The sequence below is a fragment of the Lemur catta genome, chromosome 11 (genome assembly GCF_020740605.2).
Source record: "Lemur catta isolate mLemCat1 chromosome 11, mLemCat1.pri, whole genome shotgun sequence".
Taxonomy (NCBI): Eukaryota; Metazoa; Chordata; class Mammalia; order Primates; family Lemuridae; genus Lemur; species Lemur catta.
In genome coordinates this window covers 1,679,015-1,697,381 of record NC_059138.1, presented here as the reverse complement: position 1 = coordinate 1,697,381, position 18,367 = coordinate 1,679,015, and positions in this window count along the sequence as shown.

Here is an 18,367-nt window from a genome sequence, read left to right as displayed (position 1 = left end):
GTCTGTGGTTTCACTGTTCGTGGTTTCAGTTACCCGAGATCAACCCCAGTGTGACAACAGGCGATGACAGTACAATAAGATATTTTGAGAGAGAGAGAAAGGCCACATTTACATAACTTCTATTACAGCATATTGGTGTCATTGTTCTATGTTATTGTTATTTTTGTTAATCTCTCACTGTGCCTGGTTGACAAATCAAACTTCATCATAGGCACGCGTGTACAGGAAAAACACAGCACATATATACAGGGTTCGTTCAGTGCTATCTGCAGTTTTAGGCATCCATTGGGGGTCTTAAAACATGTCCTCTACAGAAAAGAGGGGACTGCTGCCCTTACATGAAATGACATCCCCTGATTTTAAATAGAGAAACAAGATGCAGAATAGTGTGTGTAATTTGCTGCCATTTATGTAAAAACAGAATGTATATAACTGTATATGAATATGTACATATACAGTCTCTCAAAGGATCTATCTATGTTTGTCTACACACCTACTACCAGGGGGTGCCTCTAGGAAGAGAGATTTTTCTTTTCCCTTATATCCTTTAGGACTGCAGTCCCCACCCCCCGGCCATGGAATGGCACCGGTCTGTGGCCTGTGAGGAACCTGGCCACGCAGCAGGTGAGTGAGCAAAGCTTCACCTGTGTTCACAGCCACTCCCCATCACTCACATCAACGCCTGAGCTCCGCCTCCTGCCAGATCAGATCAGCGGTGGCAGCATTTGCAGGAAAACAAGCTCAGGGCTCCCACTGATTCTGTATTATGGTGAGTTGCATCACTATTTCATTATATATTACACTGTAATAATAATAGAAATAAAGTGCACAATAAATGTAATGCACTTGAATCATCCCAAAACCGTCCCCCCACCCCAGTCCGTGGTAAAATTGTCTTCCATGAAACCACTCCCTGGTACCAAAAAGGTTGGAGACCGCTGCTTTCGGACCTTTTGAGTTTATACATATCCACATACTATCTATTTTTAAATAATTTTTCAACTAATTTTGAGAGTCTAGTAGGCTTTACTTAATTTGGCTGATATGAAGCCTCTTCATTAAAGCTGGATATTAATGACTTTCTGGCACTTTTGATTAGTCCGAGCCCTGAACCACGACCCAGCAGTCCCCACTTACGCCAGGGACATGTGCTCCCCGACCCCAGGACACACCTAGAACCACAGATAGCGCTGAACCCCATACACATGTGCTATGTATTGGTATGTACATACATACCAATAATAAAGTTTAACTTATAAATTAGGCATAGTAAGATATTAACAATAACTAATAATAAAATATTAATATAACAATTATAACAATATACAGTAATAAAAGTTATGCAAATGTGCACCCTCTCTCTCTCTCAATAGCTCATTGTACTGTATTCACCCATCTTCAGACCAGGGCTGACCACAGGTAACTGAGACCAGGGGAATCGAAACGGAGAGTAAGGGGACCACTGCATGCGTTGGGTCAGCTGAGGCTGCCGTAACAAAGTCACACAGACAGAGCGGCATAAACAACAGAATGTAGTTCTCACTGTGTGGACACTGGAAGTCCAAGATGCAGGTGCTAGCAAGGAAGGTTTTACCCTGAGGCCCATTTGCTCAGCTTGTAGGCGGCTGCTACCTCACCGTGTGTGTCCACATGGCCTCTTCTCGTGCATGCTCAGGGCTCGGGGGAGACAGAGACAGAGACAGAGACAGATCTCCTCTCTTCCTCTTCTTATAAAGCCATTAATTCTATTGATCAGGGCCCCACCCTACAACCTCATTTAACCTTCAGTGCTTCCTTGGAGGCCCTGTCTCCAAATACAGCCATGCCAGGGGTTAGGGCTGCAGCATATGAATGTTGGGAGAACACAATTCGATCCACAGCAGTACACACAAAGTACTCATTGTTGTTAATAGCACACAGTATTCCATCATATGGCTGTCGTATTAATAATTTGTTGTAATTTCCTCTTTGATGTAAAAATTTTTCAACAGAGATGTCTTTAATTTTGAGTGATAGAGTTCCTTTGTCTTCTAGTTTTACTAGTACATTTTAGTTTCATTACATTGTGGTCAGAAAACTTTAGCTATGCTATGATTCTGCAACATTTTTTAAGTTTTCCTTGTAGTCTTAGTGTTTTATTATTTTGAGGAAATATTCCCTGAGCATCTGAAAAGCTACACTCTCTCTTTTTAAGGTACAGACCTCAATATGTATCCATCAGATCTCTCTTTTTTCAACTATTTGGTCTCCCATAGACCAAGTTTAAGATTTACCCTTAATGTGCTTCTATTTCTCCTACATATTTTGCTTTGGGAATGCTAATATTATGATATTTGGTACATACGGTATTTGGTGCGTAACTGTCCCTCTTTTTCTTGGATAAGACTTTCAGCCCTGAATGCAACTTTACCTTATAAGTCTTTACTCATCCTTATATTTAAAAAAATCAACAGCAACTAAGAAACTGATTTTATTTTATCTGACTTTACTTGTTTTAAATTTGAATAGCCACAGTGTCCATGGCTTCTCTCCTGAACAGCACTGCTTCAGATGCTATCACTGACACGTGCTATGAGCTGTGCACGGTGACTCAAGTCTCCACGTCTTCGTGATGAGCGAGTGCAAGTGGAGTGTGACTGCTCGTGCCCAAACATCGTCCTGCCCCCGAGAGTCTCAGGAAGCTTACTTAATTTCTTTGCGCTCAATTTCCTCATCTGTAAAATGTATCTACGATTGTTTTGAAGAGTAAATGAATTAGGATCCACAAAAAATTTAAAACCCAGCCTGGCCTATGGTAAATGCTATTTATCTAAGCTAATAACATCACCACCATCCTCGTCCTCATTCCCTTCTCACCGTCCGCCCGCGTGCGTTAGTGCAGCACACTATTCCTCACAGCCTTTGTCACTGACCTCACATAGGCCTATGCACGGGACACCTGGTCTGTCGTCTTTAAAGACTTGTTCTGACCCCAGCGTATAAACACGTTTAAGGTTATAAAACTTACACTGTACCCTGCCATCGATCTCTTTTCTCCCCCCAAGTGTTTTTAGTCATTTTGTTTCCAAAATTTTGTTTTCTAAAACTTACTTCCAGTTGTGCAACTGTAATGACCACGTTTTTTGTTTTTACTCAGTACTAGCGTTAAATGAATTCAACGCTCACTGCTAATCTAGTCTTAGCTTTGTCACCCTCCCTTTGATTGACGTTTGCCCTCTACTAGTGCCTTTAAGAACAACCTGCGGCATGGCCCATGGGAATTATATCATATGAGTTCTGAATGTCACAAAAGCCTTTATCTGTTACCTGTTAGCCCTAAATATCAGTCCAGCTGTGTTTGGCTCATCTGTCGCCGTGTAAAATACTACCCCAGATTCAGAACCGCCCCACGTTATCCTGGTGCTCTCAAATCTGTGCACCAGGAGCTCAGAAAGGCCTGAGAGGGTGATTCTGCTTTGATCTTCAATGTCCGGAACATACGCCGAGCAAACTCACGTGGCTGGGCTGGGGCAGCCAGGCTGGAGCGTCCACCTGCAAATGGGCCCGCTGGCCGGACGCACATGTGGTTTCTCCAGAACGGCAGTCTTTGGGGAGGCAGCCCCTGTCTGGTATCTCAGGCTCCATCAGGGAGCAGTTCCCAGGCAGGGCCTCATGGCTGACCTCAAGGGACACTCACGCCAGGCCTCATCCCTGAAGCAGCCTCCACAACACTAGCCATAGTGGACTTGGAATAATTTCCATGCTGTGCTTTCATTTCTTGGGTAATGTGTGGGCCTCCCTTCCCTTCCAGCATTGCAAACCACTATGAGTGAGTCTGGGGATGGCCATACTTCGTACCCTTCAGTGGTGTTTCAGCTTTTTTCCTAGATCCCAAAGGATTCTTTATGTCGAAGTGCAGTGACACTTTAAGGCTATATTGCAGATTGTTTAATGTCATGGTCTGCCGTTCAAATTACTCAGTTTTTCCAATTCTGGAAAATTTTCCTGAGTTATATTGGTAAGGTGCTTAATATTATTTTTCTTCTTCAGAGATACCAATCATGTGTATGATGGATCTTTTTCCTGCCATCTCTCATTTTTGCATTTGCATCTCACTTTGCTCATTTCTTCTCAATCCCATCTTCCATGTTCCTTAAAGTGATTTTACAAGATTTTCTTCTTTCTGAGGCTTCCAGCTTGACTTTTCTGCCTGTGACAGTTTCATAGTTTTACTCAACTCATTCCTGAAGTCTGGCAACCTACAGTTGGTTACTCTCTGCCGCTAGACATTTTATCACGAGCTCTCTCACATCTTGTTTTTGTGCTCTTGTTTCACAGAAGTAAATTACTTTCTTGGTTTTAAAATTTCATGATGATATGTTTGGTCACAGTTGTTGTTTGCCTCTTGGCAATATTTATCAAATAAGAGCTTTCAGTTGCCACGCTTGTCCTATTAATTCAATACATTTCCCTTCTGGTGCTTTAAAATAGACCTTTTACATTATAATTTATCACTGAACACGAAGATGTGTTCCTAGAGGCCATTTGATGAAGCTACACATGATATAAAATCCAAGACCATATTCCAAGCAAGTAGGAATTCTCCTGTTGTCTAGGGTAAATTCACATATGTAAATTTGCTTGGATTAACTGGCTCCAGCCAGTCAAAGTGGCCCTGCAAGGCTGCTCCTAATGCAGAATTTCTTTCTGCCCTGCCTTACCAACATACTGAATTTTTTGTTTTACAAATATAGCTTACTGCATAATTCGTCAATTTATTTCTGCCTTCTTTGCTGCTTGAGACTTAAGGCAAAGTGTACCCAGGAAACACCTGCTCTTGGTCCAATCATTTTCTCCTCTCGTTCCAGACAAATGGCTGTTGGTTCCCCCTGGGATAGGTTGCTTTCTCTGGCAGGCACGGCTCTGCCCGCCTTTCCCAGATCTGCAGCTGTGGGTGTTCTCCCGAAAGTCTTCCTGGGCCTCTCTTTGACCTTCTCTCTCCTTGGCAGCCGTCCCTCGTATATTGTGTTTCAGGCTTACAGATGTCTCCTGATTTTGTTGTAAAGACAGCATTTGCATTTTTCATTCTCATTCTTCTTGCTGCTTTTGGGTGATCTTCAACAGGATAAGATGGAAAATGCCATCTTTACATAGCTAACTCTAAGCCAGAATTTCTCAATAAATTCTGAATACATTTTTGAATGAAAATAGGCAAAAGGGTAAAAATGAAACATGCAGAGGTCTGAAACCTTCAGGAGCACAAACAGGCGGAGGCTGAGCCTGTGCAGGCAGCAGACCAGATGCCCGGTGGGTGAGTTTGGGGAAAGGCTCCTCCCTGGGGACTGATGCTCAGGGAGCAGCCAGCGGCCCCAGAAGCTCTGCCGAGATCAAGTGCAGCCACTCAGGGGCTTAAAGTGTGCTATGATGATCTCACCCCAAAGTGGCTGAAAACCATGTCCTCACAAGGACAAGAGGCCAAGCACCAGCGCAGCTCATTGAGGCATCTCCCGACCGGCAATGCCCCGAGCTGTCTACCCCGGCATGCTGGTGTCAACACACGGATGGGAGCAGGCACCTGTACTTTGAATTTTCCTTTCTTTAATTTTTAGTGAACCTCTTTTTAGAAATAAGTTATAGCCTCTCTGCTTCCTTGGAGTAAAAAAATACTTTCTGATCTACTTTGTTCACATTTAGGCCAGCTATAGAGCAGTGAAGACCTAAGAATGACCAGATTCAGGAGCAAACATGTACAAATCAAAGACCTGCGCACCATCGTAACCACACATGTGCAGGTGCACATGCGTGGGAGCAGGAAGGTCACCGCTCACTTCTGCCCACACGGTTGCCTTCGCTGACTCCTGACCTCAGTCTGCCCGGGAGGATGCGAGTGATGGAAACACCATTCACCAGCAGGTCGGATCCGCGGATGGCGGACAGACACGGCCGGAAGGAGCCAAGTCCACGGACAGTGGGCGAGGGGGGGGCTGGAAAGTGAAGAGTCCCAAATGCCAAATTAAAGAAAAAACAGCCAAATGGCTCAGACCGTACAGGTTTTGGAGAGTTTACCCCATTTTTCTTACTATTTATCTAATTCCTGCTCTATTACACCAGCATCCTCCATTTTAGAGACAAGTAAACTAAGGTAAGAAATCAGCAAGGACATGCGGTCATCCTTCCCAGGGCGAGAAACGAGATCTGAGCTTTCACGCTCATCGTGCGCGTCTCAACTCCACCGAGCCATACGCTCCTGATGCATAATTAATACGAGGAGATGTGTCGTCCATTTTCTGTTATTTCTGATCCCCAGATGGCTCAATAATGAATTTTTTCCAAAGAGCATCTCCATCTCTGAGACGGATATTATCCAAATCACCCAACCATGCCTTCTAGGTTTACCTGCAGGTAAAACCAGTGCGGGGACTTCAAGGCTGCAGGAAAAGGCTTCCATGTCAGGAAACAACGGGAACTGGCACCTTACAAGATCCAAATGTGCTCTGATCCAGTGTAGTTCCTGCGAATGTCACTACAAACCAACAGCAGGCACCTGCGAGTGTCTCGTGACAAATGACACCATCCTGCCTCCCTGGGCGACTCAGCCGCGGCCACCTCACTCCTCAGAGATCCCTTCCACTCTGTGTGCCTCAAGTTTCCTGCTAAGAGGTGCCAGGACCCTACCTGGATTCTAAGTTATGAATAAATTCCGGATTATTCTTTTAGCTGATGATACAATATGCCTGATTTCTAATTTTTCATAGAGGGCATTCTTTGAAGTCAATTTATTTAAGAACAGCCCTACCATCAAAAAGTGAAAGAGAAAACAAAAGGTATATGTTACTTACTTTACATTCTAGTTATTCAATAATACAGGAAAATGCCGGTAGATACCATCACTCATAAAAAATTACATACGTTAGGTTTCTCATGGAAACTAAGTTGTTGTTACCAAAGCTAATTATAGTCAAGTTGGTTTTTGTTTTGAAATTGTTTGTTGTATATTCATTGTGGGAAAAGTGACATCAGAAGCCATTAGTGAGTGTAAATGCACCTCTGCTCATCCCATCCCCTCTCTGGTCTCCAGTTCCTCCCTCTGAAGACGTATAGATTGCACTCACAACTAACATCCCATTCACACCTGACATCCTACTCACACCTGATATCCCACTCACACCTAACATCCCACTCACACCTACATCCCACTCACACCTACATCCCACTAACATCCCCCTCACACCTAACATCCCATTCACACCTGACATCCTACTCACACCTGATATCCCACTCACACCTAACATCCCACTCACACCTACATCCCACTAACATCCCACTCACATCTACATCCCACTAACATCCCACTTACACCTAACATCCCACTCACACCTAACATCCCACTCACACCTAACATCCCACTCACACCTACATCCCACTCACACCTACATCCCACTAACATCCCACTCACACCTAACATCCCACTCACACCTAACATCCCACAGACAACATCTAAGGTTCCAGGATGCGCTGGGGGTGAGACAGACCCAGCCGCTGCTGCTCCGTGTAGCTCAGCACTTGGACAGAGGACACAAACGCTTCGCACCTGTGGGGTCCTGTGACGCTTCCATTGATAAGGTATGAGGAAAGCAAACTCAATGAAGATCATTTTTTTATCACACTCCAAAATTCAAACAAGTCCTCTCCTCACAAAGACCCTACATGAAAATTCTAGACTTCCGGGCACTGACAGAGGGACAGCAATTATCCTTGAAACACGACTGGTGCCTCCAGGAAAGTGACCAGACCATCCAAGGACAGACTCTTTTATGGTTTCTTCCTGGAACAAAACCGAAAGCTAGAGAAACACTCCTCTTACCATTAACTAATATAGGGAGAACTGTGGCTTTTTCACCCTGAAACACAAAATTTAATCACCTGCTGATTCTTAAAGACCAAGTACCCATCACCACGCTAATCTTATTACACAATGAGCACTGGCACTTAGGTTGCACAGTTGAGTTTTTGACATAAATTATTTGAGGCCATATGTATTTCATCTTGGTTGATTCAAGAAATTACAAGTGTCCTAATACTTAGTGACAGAAGCTGACATATCAAAGGATTCACAGGAACATAAACAAAAAATAAATCACCAGCCACTGCCCCTCCCAGATCTAAATTCCTCATTTTACAAAGACCATATAATCCTTTCATTTTCAAACAAATACCACTGCATCATTGTTATTCTAGCATAAGCCAGCATAAATCTTACGACGAGAGTATGTTTAATGTGCTTTTTATAGCCCTGCTCATAGGACTCCTGCCTGACATCATACCAGAGCAGAATCGGAGGGGATTACGCGTGTCAGCCCATCAATTGGTGGCAGTTGCTGCACAAAAGATCTACCTGAGAACTCACCACAGGAAACTATGCACTACATTTTTCTGCCTTGTAAAAGGAGGAATAAAAAATAGCTATTAAATTAATTGGCACTAAAAGCATGTAACAGTTATCTAATCTATTAATTTTTAGTTTAATATTAACTCCAGTGTCTGCTATGACATGCATTTGACCCGCACGAGGAGGCAGCTCACCGCTTCAGTCTTTGAAGGGAGACAGGGGGCTGCAGGAGAGAGGAGATGGCATTCTTTCACTCTGACCTTGTATTCGAAGACTGTGTTTGCTTTTAGACAAGTATTGACTTTATTCGAGGCTGGTCCCCTTGAGCCTGATGTAGCATGTTCCTCCGTAAATTTTAAAGGACTGCAGGTTCAAGAGGCAGCTTTTAACTCTCAGACATTTGAAAAAGTTAAGGTGATACCATCATTCTTCAAAGGAGAAGAAAGCATTAGTTCTCAGGTAAGGATCGCCCAGGGCTACTCCATGGGACAGACAAGGCAGGGTCCCGGGTCTTTTTGTTTCCCGTGTCCCCCTAATTTTTGTTTAATCATAACCACAGAAAAAAATCACTTAATCTTTCTATCCAGCATTTCAGGAACGATGTTGGCTCTGGAAGAGAAGTCACAGCAATAACTACCGTGCAATTCACCCAGACTTCCAAAAGATATGTCCAAACCCATCGGTAGCCTTCAGAGGGAGAAAGGTGAAAAACTATCAAATTGCCTGGAAAACACCCGATGGTCAAGGACTTCCTGTGGGGTCATCACAGGTACTCGGATGGAAACAGAATGTCCCCTTGGCTAAGGCGGCTTGAGTCTCGGCTCCTGTGCTATCGAATCCGATCCTGTCTGGGGACAGGCAGGTTCTTACACTTTGAAGTCCTGGACTTCTGAGTCCCAGGACGGTGGGTTCACAGTACAGCAAGGGAAGTGGAGTATCTTTGTGAAATGAAACCATCAAATGAGCATCTTCACCAAGGCATTATCCGGCTCTCCACCTGCTGACTATAGACCAAAGCTACACAACACATTCGGGAGCACAGAAGGGATAGTCCAACAACCTGGGAGGCATCTCTCTGCATGTTTCAGGACAGAAAGAAAGAAAATGACTTTCCTGTCCTTTGGAATAAGGCATTGACTGACCTTCTGACCAGGCAGCAGAAGGCTCACGGCATCCACCGTGTCGCGCTCTAGCCTGCCCCCCATGAGGACAGCCCGGCGTGTGGGGTACGCTCTGAGAGGATGCCTAGTAATCAAAGAGTGCCTCTCGGACAGCCTGTGTCCTGCGGTTAGAAGTGTTTGTGACCTCCTTCCCGGCAGCACTCTCTACCAGGGGAACGCTTCACGCTCCCATGAAAATGGGTCGGTGATGCTGGGTGGGAGGTCCCCCAGAACACCCCAGCCCTGCGGGAGCAGCTGTCAACCCCAGCATCAGGGGTGCTGGGTGCTCCCCGCACGCCGAACTGCGGCCCTGAACCCGCTGGCCCCAGTGGAGACGCACAGCTGAACACACACCATTAGTTCAAAAATGTTTTACCAGCCACACGTGGTGTGTCTTTCTGTAAATGTCTTTTAATTCTAAACGTCAGACCTACAGACCAAACTGTGCAGTACCTTCCTCTGGCAAAGTGGGTGGCCCCAGAGCTCAGGCGGACAGAAACCCGGGGCCTGCGACAGGCGGTGACCCTGAGGACGCAGAGGGCTGTGCGAGAGACGCCCCTGGGAAGCCAGAACCGCTTCCCCTCACCACCTCCGCCCCCCACCCCTCACTGCTGCAGAGCAACCACTCCAGGCTACTGCCCTCCGTGGCCCATGGCTCTCGCCCCAGAGCACCTCCCTTGCCAGCCCATGTGTACGTCTTGCCTGGCATCAGCCATAGAGTGTGTGAAATGCCTGACACTCCAGCGCCGGCGCGTGGACCGTCGCAGCAGATTCACGTGGCCGCGAGAGGCTGTGCAGTGAGGGGGTGACTGAACCCCAGGGGAGCACGTGTGGACTCGGTACAAGATCTTTTTGCTTTATGTAGTTACTTACGCACAACTAGATGTTTACGTACATCTAAACGGTAACCAGCATTTGTCGAGTACAAAATGCCAGGTATTATGCTAAGCCTTGTACATGGACTACCTCATATAACTTTATAAAAGATAATAGTATTGGCCAGGTGTGGTGGTAACACCTGTAGTCCCAGCTGCTCAGGAGGCTGAGGCGGGAGGATCGCTTGAGCCCAGGAGTTCGAGTCTGCAGTGAGCTATGATTGTGCCACTGCACTCCAGCCTGGGTGACAGAGTGAGACCCTGCCTCTAAAAATATATATATATATATATATATATATATATATATACACACAATCCCCACGTTTTAGGAAAACCTTAAGTGTAGGGAGGTTAAGTAACATATCCAAAGTGACTCAAGCCCTGGTCTTTCTGGCCTAGAGCCTGAGACCCTAACCAGTGGGTGACGTTGCCAGGGGCTGACGAGGTGCCACATGTTGGGCCACTGGCAGCTGTAGTGGCCACTGCTCTGCTTGTGATTGCAGACGGTCCCCCAGGTCCAGCTGTAGGTGCTGGGACGTGCCATGGTTTGCTATCTGTGGACATCTTATTCCACGTCACTGGCCGTATCATGCCCTTCGGCTCCTCCTGAAAGGAAACAGCCCTCTGCCTGCTCTGCTCCTGAGGCCTGCAGCCTGGGGGGCGGGGGGATGGGTGTCTGTTGGCATTTCTGGCTCCAGTCCACATGGTCAGCGCCAGGCTCCAGAGTTCGACGGGGTTTCCTCGGCCCCACTCCTGGCAGCCAGCCCAGCCAGCTGCCCAACACAGCTCGGTGCACACCTTGCTGGGAGGAGCAGGTGCTTCGCCCTGTGCCGCCGTGATGTGCGTTCCTGCCCATCTGTGACCCTGCGGGTCCTGGGGAAAGTTGGATCAGATAATGTCTAATGCCTCTCTTGTCCCTAATATCTCCTCTTTGCTGTATAAAGGTGACCGATATCCCGCCTTGCCTTCCCTGGGTCATGCACTATGAAGTATTTTTTCCAGAAGTTAAGACACATGTTTAGTTCTCACAATCAACTGCAAAAGCTAAGGTTTCGGAAAGGGTGCCATGCAGAGACCTGTCCCGTGGGTTGGTCGACGCCACGGTATGGCCTCCTCACCTGGGCTCTGACCCTGGGAGCCGGCTGGGCCCCGCGTGACGAGCGGGTGGACCTGTTGTTCCATCGGCTGCCCCAGCAGACCTGTGAGTGACGTTGAAAAGCCGTTCCAGAAGACCAATGTCTCAGCTTCAATAAATCCCCATTTCTTGGTAACAGGTTGATTTTTACTGCTTTGGAATTTTGTTAACTGTGCATGACACACCTACAGATACAGGTAGCAGCAAGCTTTCTAACGCACTGGGCCTGCCCCGTGCTAGGTAGCCGTCAAGGCCGGGAGAGACGCATTACTCAGGCCTGCGCCCTGCTGAGGGTGGGAGGAACTCACAGCAAAGCGCGCGTTGCTCACGGCCAGCACTCGGAGCAGCTGCCGCGCCTCACCTCCCTGGCAGCCTGGATGACTGTGACCTTTCTCTGCAGACGCTGCCATGACTACAGCAGGTGCTGACTATAAAGACATCAAGAAATGTCTATCAGGTGCCAAAATTTAATGGCCTTTTGCAAAATCAAAACGGTTTTGTAACTCAAAACGAAGTGTCCATTTGAACTAGAAAATGTGCAATGTATGAGTCTCATCTCATTTTGGCCAAATAAAAGATGAACATGAGGCTGGGTCTACTCTCCTGGAGTCCTTGCTGATAGAGCAGTAGTGCATTTCAGAGATAAGAGCCACAGACTCAGAAGACACGGGGATTAGAAGTATGTTTGGAATCCAGAGTGACCATAGAGATTACGGAATGTGTGTTATTCCAGCCCAGAGTCCTTGCAATGGAATGAAATGCGAAATGGGGGCAAACGTCTTTCTTTCTTCTTCCTTCATGTGGAGAAAACGTGAAGCCTGTGTGCAGCAGCTGCCTTGGGAACGGTAACCTGCCGTCATAAACATTATTAATTGTGCAAAGCCATGCTGCACTGGAAAGGTAACACACCTTATTGTAGAGAAAGCACAGAAGTTGTTAATCTGTTTTTACACACACAAAAAAGTCACACAGACTTTATTCTATCCTCTGTCTTCTCTTCCAGATTCTCTAAGGGCCACCAGACGTGTTTACTCCCCCCTGTACACCAAGAACAGAGCCAGCCCTCCCCCATGCCATGTGCCCTGACCCCAGAGGTCCGGCCCGACAGTTCCGGAAAGCAAACCCTGTCTGTGACAATTAGTGGGAAGAGTGTGGTTTGCAGCCTGGGAGCGTGAGAGGCAGGAGGCACAGAAACACCAAGAATTTTCATAAAAACTTACATGGAAAACGCCTTTGCAAAAGCCACCATCCAGCAGAATTCAGTGCCATCCTGCACTGAACGGGGTGCTGTTTGCAGAGAGCAGAGCTTACAAATGGGGTGTGCCCAGTCAGACCGAGAAGGAAGCTTGCCATTTAGCCAAGAAGAGGCTTAATGAGTTCCCCTGGGGAACCTTCCCCTATAACCTGGGATGTGTTTATGGGACTACCGGAGGTGTCACCAGCCTGCCCTTCCTGGGTCACCCTCAGTGCCCTCGGTGGAGGAAGCTCTGGACCCTGCTCTGCCAGCGTGAGGAGCTGCCCGGGGAGGGCTGGGCACACGCAGGCCACCTCCTCCCCACCCGGTGCTGGGCTGCACTGACTCCATCCGCCCTGAGGGCACAGCCTCCTGCCCACCTTTGCCTGACGTCAGAGCAGGAGGCAGAAACACTCAGTCATCCCCAAGGTCCTGCCAGGTGGGAAGAGAAGGTCCCATCTGCTTGCTCAGCTCCACCCTCCACCCCAGTGCAGACAGAAAAACATACCTTGTTAACAAAAAAACAGTTAAACAGTCTTCTAGAACCAAGCACAACACAATAAAAGTTTTAAAATAGCACTACCATTAGAACAAAGGAAGAACAGGGACAGGAACACTGAGAGGAAACAGGAGCACAACACCGATGCCCCCGACACACTGGGAATCCCTAGGGGTGTGCTGACCGCAAGCTGCACACCTGTACCTGCACTTTCTAGCGACCCAAGTGCACAAGCAACGGTAGCCATGCTTCACGGCGTCGGAATGCAGCTCAGAAAGAGCCGCTTTCATCCCTCCACACACAGGTACTGGCCACCTCTCGTGTGCCCAGCACCCTGCTAGCCAGGAATGTGCCGTGGTGAGCGGAACAGCCGGCACTTCCCCGCCAAACATTTACAGTGTAGCGGGGGGACGGGCCACAAGTGAGCAAGTAGAAATGTGCATTCAAAATGCAGTTAGCGCGTGGGAGAAGGTGAGTGCGGCGTGTAACAGAGGACGGTGGGGAACTTGAGTGGAGAAGTGAGGGCTTTCCTGCGGTGGGCGTGCAGTCACTGGAGGAAGACGCTCGGCTCTGCGGCCAGAGCAGCGGGAGGAGGAAGGGCAGAGACGCCGTCCACCCACTAAGCTTCCAGTGACCGGGCCCCACCCAAGCCTGCGTCTGGGCCCTCAAGGTAGGAATTCTTAACCTGGAGTCGACAGTCCCCGCAGGGTCTGTGGACAGAATTCAGGGCTGAGTGCACTCGTGGGAAAGTTCCATCTTTCTTTTCACGAAGCTCTCACTGAACTCAGCGTGACTTCCGTGGTGAACACAGGCACCAAACCACTCACCGGGGAAATCACAGAAAATGTCATACCACGTGACACTTGTCAACACAATCTCAAAAGCCTCTGAGGTTCAGGACTACATCATAATTATACTGCCTGCCACTGGATCTTGTGATTTAATATGTTACTCTAAAAGTACATATGTTACTACAACACCAACTCATTTTATATGTTTGAAACATCTGTTTCCTTTGCAATGACATATTTCACATAATTCATTTCATCTGAAATCCTATGTATGTGTTTTATTTTATCCACTGAGACAATCTATTCTGAGAAGGGGCCCAGGGGCTTTACCAGAGGTCTGTGGGTGATCAATGAAGTAAGAAACAAACAAAAACAATGAAAAATGATTATTCTTAACAGTCTTAGTGTAATGGATGAGCTAAATATCTTTCAGGGATTCCTCCCTCAACACCATTTCTTGCAAATGACCTTTTGATAATAACCGAATAGCAACAGGTTCCAAAGTAATTCATCACCAAAAAATAGGGGAAAAAGGAGAAAAAGCATCTCTACAGAACAAATAAAGGTAAAATTTAATATCCACTTATGCTTTAAAAACTATAAAACTATGAATAGAAGAGAATGCTCTCAACCTCTTACGGAATATCCCCAAGAAATCTAGAGCAAACATCCTACTTTGTGAAACTTAAAAGCTTTCTTTAGGAAACAGAGAACACTACCTTCCTCACCCTGTGTTTAACATTGTACTGGAAGGTCTAGATACTTCAGTAAGATAAGAAAAAGAAATAAAAGGCATGAGGATTTATATAAAGGAACAAAACTGTCACTATTCACAGATGATGTAGCCAGATAAGTAGAAAATCCAAAAGAATCTATAGATAAATTATTGGAATTAATGAGTGAATTTAGGAGGGTTACTCGATTGTGGTCAATATATAAAAATTAATTGGATATCTTTCTACTGACAGCAAACAAAAATGTTTTTAAAAAAGTAACACAGCAGATGTGTGTAGTGCCCGTGCTGCACCCAGCCGGCAGCCGGGTTTCAGCACAGCTGTGGTGGACAGTTCCAGGGATCTGTCGTGGCCCACACCAAGCCATTGTCGCAGGGTCTCTGCGTTTCTGCCTCAGGGTGTTCACAAGCCACGGAGCCCACCCCATCTGCACACAGAGGCACTCAGCAGTGCAGGAACGTAAATACCCCCGGAGGCAACTCTCGACCATTGCAGGGACAGGCTTGTTGGCAAGTGCCCCGATCAGCCTCAGTGGGAAACCCCGAGGCCCGTTCTCCACATCTGCGAGCCACAGTCCCACCTGTGCACAGTGATCATACCTCCCTCCCCACCCTGCCCACTCTGCCTCTCTGCACCTTGGATCACCCCTACAGAGCCACCTGTCTTCACATTCTTACCTCAGCTCTTCTTCTCGGAATGCATAAGCAAAACCATCTACAATAGCATCAACTATTATCAACAACCATGGGTGAACCCTGCAAGACATAGACAAGAGCTCTCTGTAGAAAACTATAAAATATTATCATGAGAAGTTAAAGAATAACTAAATGAAGTATGTGAAATATTTGTGAATTGGAAGACAACATATAGTGAAGACATTAATTCACCCAAAATTGACCTATATATTAAACACTATATATTAAACACAATCCCAATCAACACTTAAGAGACGATTTTTTAAAAACCTTGGCAAGTTGATTCTAAAATTTTATAGAAATTCAAAAAGCAAAGAATATCTAAGATGCTCTTGAAGTAAAACAATACAGGAAACAAGTGCTACTAAATATTAAGATCTTTTAAATTTACAGTAATTAATATCATGTGGTATTGGTGAAATGACAAACAAATAGACCAGTGGAACAGCACTGACAGCTGGAACTCATTTCAAACTTTCAATAAAAATAAAATAAAATAAATGAACTAAAAGAAAAACTAGAAGAGATAAACTAGAATAAACTTTAATCAATAAATTAGAAATAAACTAAAAGAAACCGTAAGAAACCATGTCTTGTTTCTTTCCTTATCTTGTTTTACCCTTGAAGTAAAGGTTACCTATTTTAACATAACAAGAGAAAAAACAAAGGAAAGCCTTGATAGATTTCATTACATGATAACTTAAATTTCTGCAAATTAAAAGAGACAGTAAATATGATGAAAAAGAGAAATGCTAACTTTAAATATATTTGCAACTCATAATCAAGAGGAAAAAATAGGAAAATCAGGTAAACTATGACCAGCCCCAAATGGGCAACTGGCATCAAGAGATAATTTAAAAAGAAACACAATACCCAATCCAATATTATTAAAACATGTTCATCCTCACTGATATTCTCAGAAAAAACTTAAGAAACAAAACTGTGGACTCCCCCACGGAGTGGGCCAAGATCAAAACCTCACTTTGGCAAGTGTCTGGGGCACAGGCAGTGAGGACACCAGTGTGACCTTCTAAAGGTCAATCCGGAACTTATAGCCAAAGCTTTAAAAATAGTGCATACTTTGATCTGGAAATATTTCTTCCAGCAGTTCAGCCTGAGGAGTCATAGAAGGCTGCAAAGTTCCTCACTGAAGTATTGATTCTAGTACTGAAAATAAGGAAAACAATATTCACTAAGAGATTGACTAAAATTTCAATGCATCCTTCCAATGGAATCATACCATGTTGTAGAGGAATATTTAAATACCTGGGAAAATACCAAGCACATATTGTTGGGCAAAAACAAACCAAAAGTGACGATGTATGAATGGCGTAGGGAACAGAGTCAGGGAGACAGAGATGAAAAGAGGCGCAAGGAAAAGACCCACAGATTTGACCATGAACTATGTGTTGAATGGGATTCTATCTTTTGCAGGCATTTTCCACAGTAAATACACAGCACTGGTATCTTAGGTGTGTGGGTTTGGGCCCCTCCCCAGTAGCCCGGGAGGTGGGGACTAGGACAGTGGTTGAGATGGTGCTGGGCGGCGAGTGAGACCACTGTGAACTGGAGGCCCAGACTCCCAGGGAGCTCTGGGAGATGACATTGAAATGCACCGCCACGCTGTCTCCCCAGAGGGACAGGAAGGCCCCAGGACTGCCAGGCACTGAGCGTGCCACGCCGATTTCCTACGGAGGGGCCAAGCAGGCTCTTGCAGCCATGGACGTCTCAGGCAGGGAGCGCAAGCGTGGAGGGACACGGGGACTGCTCAGGGTGCGCAGAGCACACATGGCTCTGGCGCAGCTTGGATCACTTAGAAAAGGAAAGACGGAAATAGTCTTCCAGCCATATTATTAATAAAATATAAAAACTGAATCCTACTTGGGATATCCCAAACAGCATATCTGACAGCAACGAAGAGCACAAAGCTACATCAATAGTGAGCCGTGCACAGATTCCTCCTGCCATGGAGGAAGGGAGGGAGGGAAGGAAGCAGAATGCAGAGTGCACTGGCAGGAGCAGGCAGGGGGTCTCCAGCCTTGGTGTGTGGCCAGTGGCAGTGACAAAGCAAGGTGTGTGCACAGACGGGCTGGTCGGGGGCCTGGGGGTCTGACGCAGCATTGTCCTTATAGCAAACGCCAGAGAGGCGGAGGAGCCCTGCGGGAAAATACCAGGGGCAGAAACCAAAGCACCCATGAAGCAAGTGTCTGGAGGGGCAGACGTGTGGTTCCAGCAGCTCCGTATTTACAGAATTGGCTAGAAAGCGCTAGACACAGAGCGCACCTCTCGCAGACCCCTGATTCAACTGTGAAGGCCTCATCAACAACACACCATGTGGACTCTGTCCTCCAAGAGCACCCCACGCATCCCCAAACCAGGAGGTAGGTCAAAACATCATGGATATAATAATCTAGAATTTAAAAAAGACACCAGATATCCTACACTATGGAAGTCGGTTCCCCTCCCAACCGTATTCAAGAGGAAGTATTCATCTCTAACACTTAATGCTATTTACTGTCAAGGTACAAGCAGCACCTACTTTTTGCTGCACTTTTTATACAATTCTGCATTGTAGGTCTTTTCTCATTACTATTTGATGGCTTCTACGTAGGATGCACAGTATGACTGAACAGACAAGAGGGCAGACTGGCGTATTTCACTCTGGGCCACCCTTCATGGTGACATATTCTCAGGGGCACAGCTTATCTAACATAAATGGCTGCCTGTACTGCTTGGGTCTAACTCAACTCTCCCCTGCTGCAATTTAAGCCCCTGCAACGATATTATTAGTGAATACCCAGTTGTGTCCCAACAGGAATATAAGATGACAAGTGAAAGTTGAAGTGACACCAAAAAAGCTTAGCACAGGCACTCAT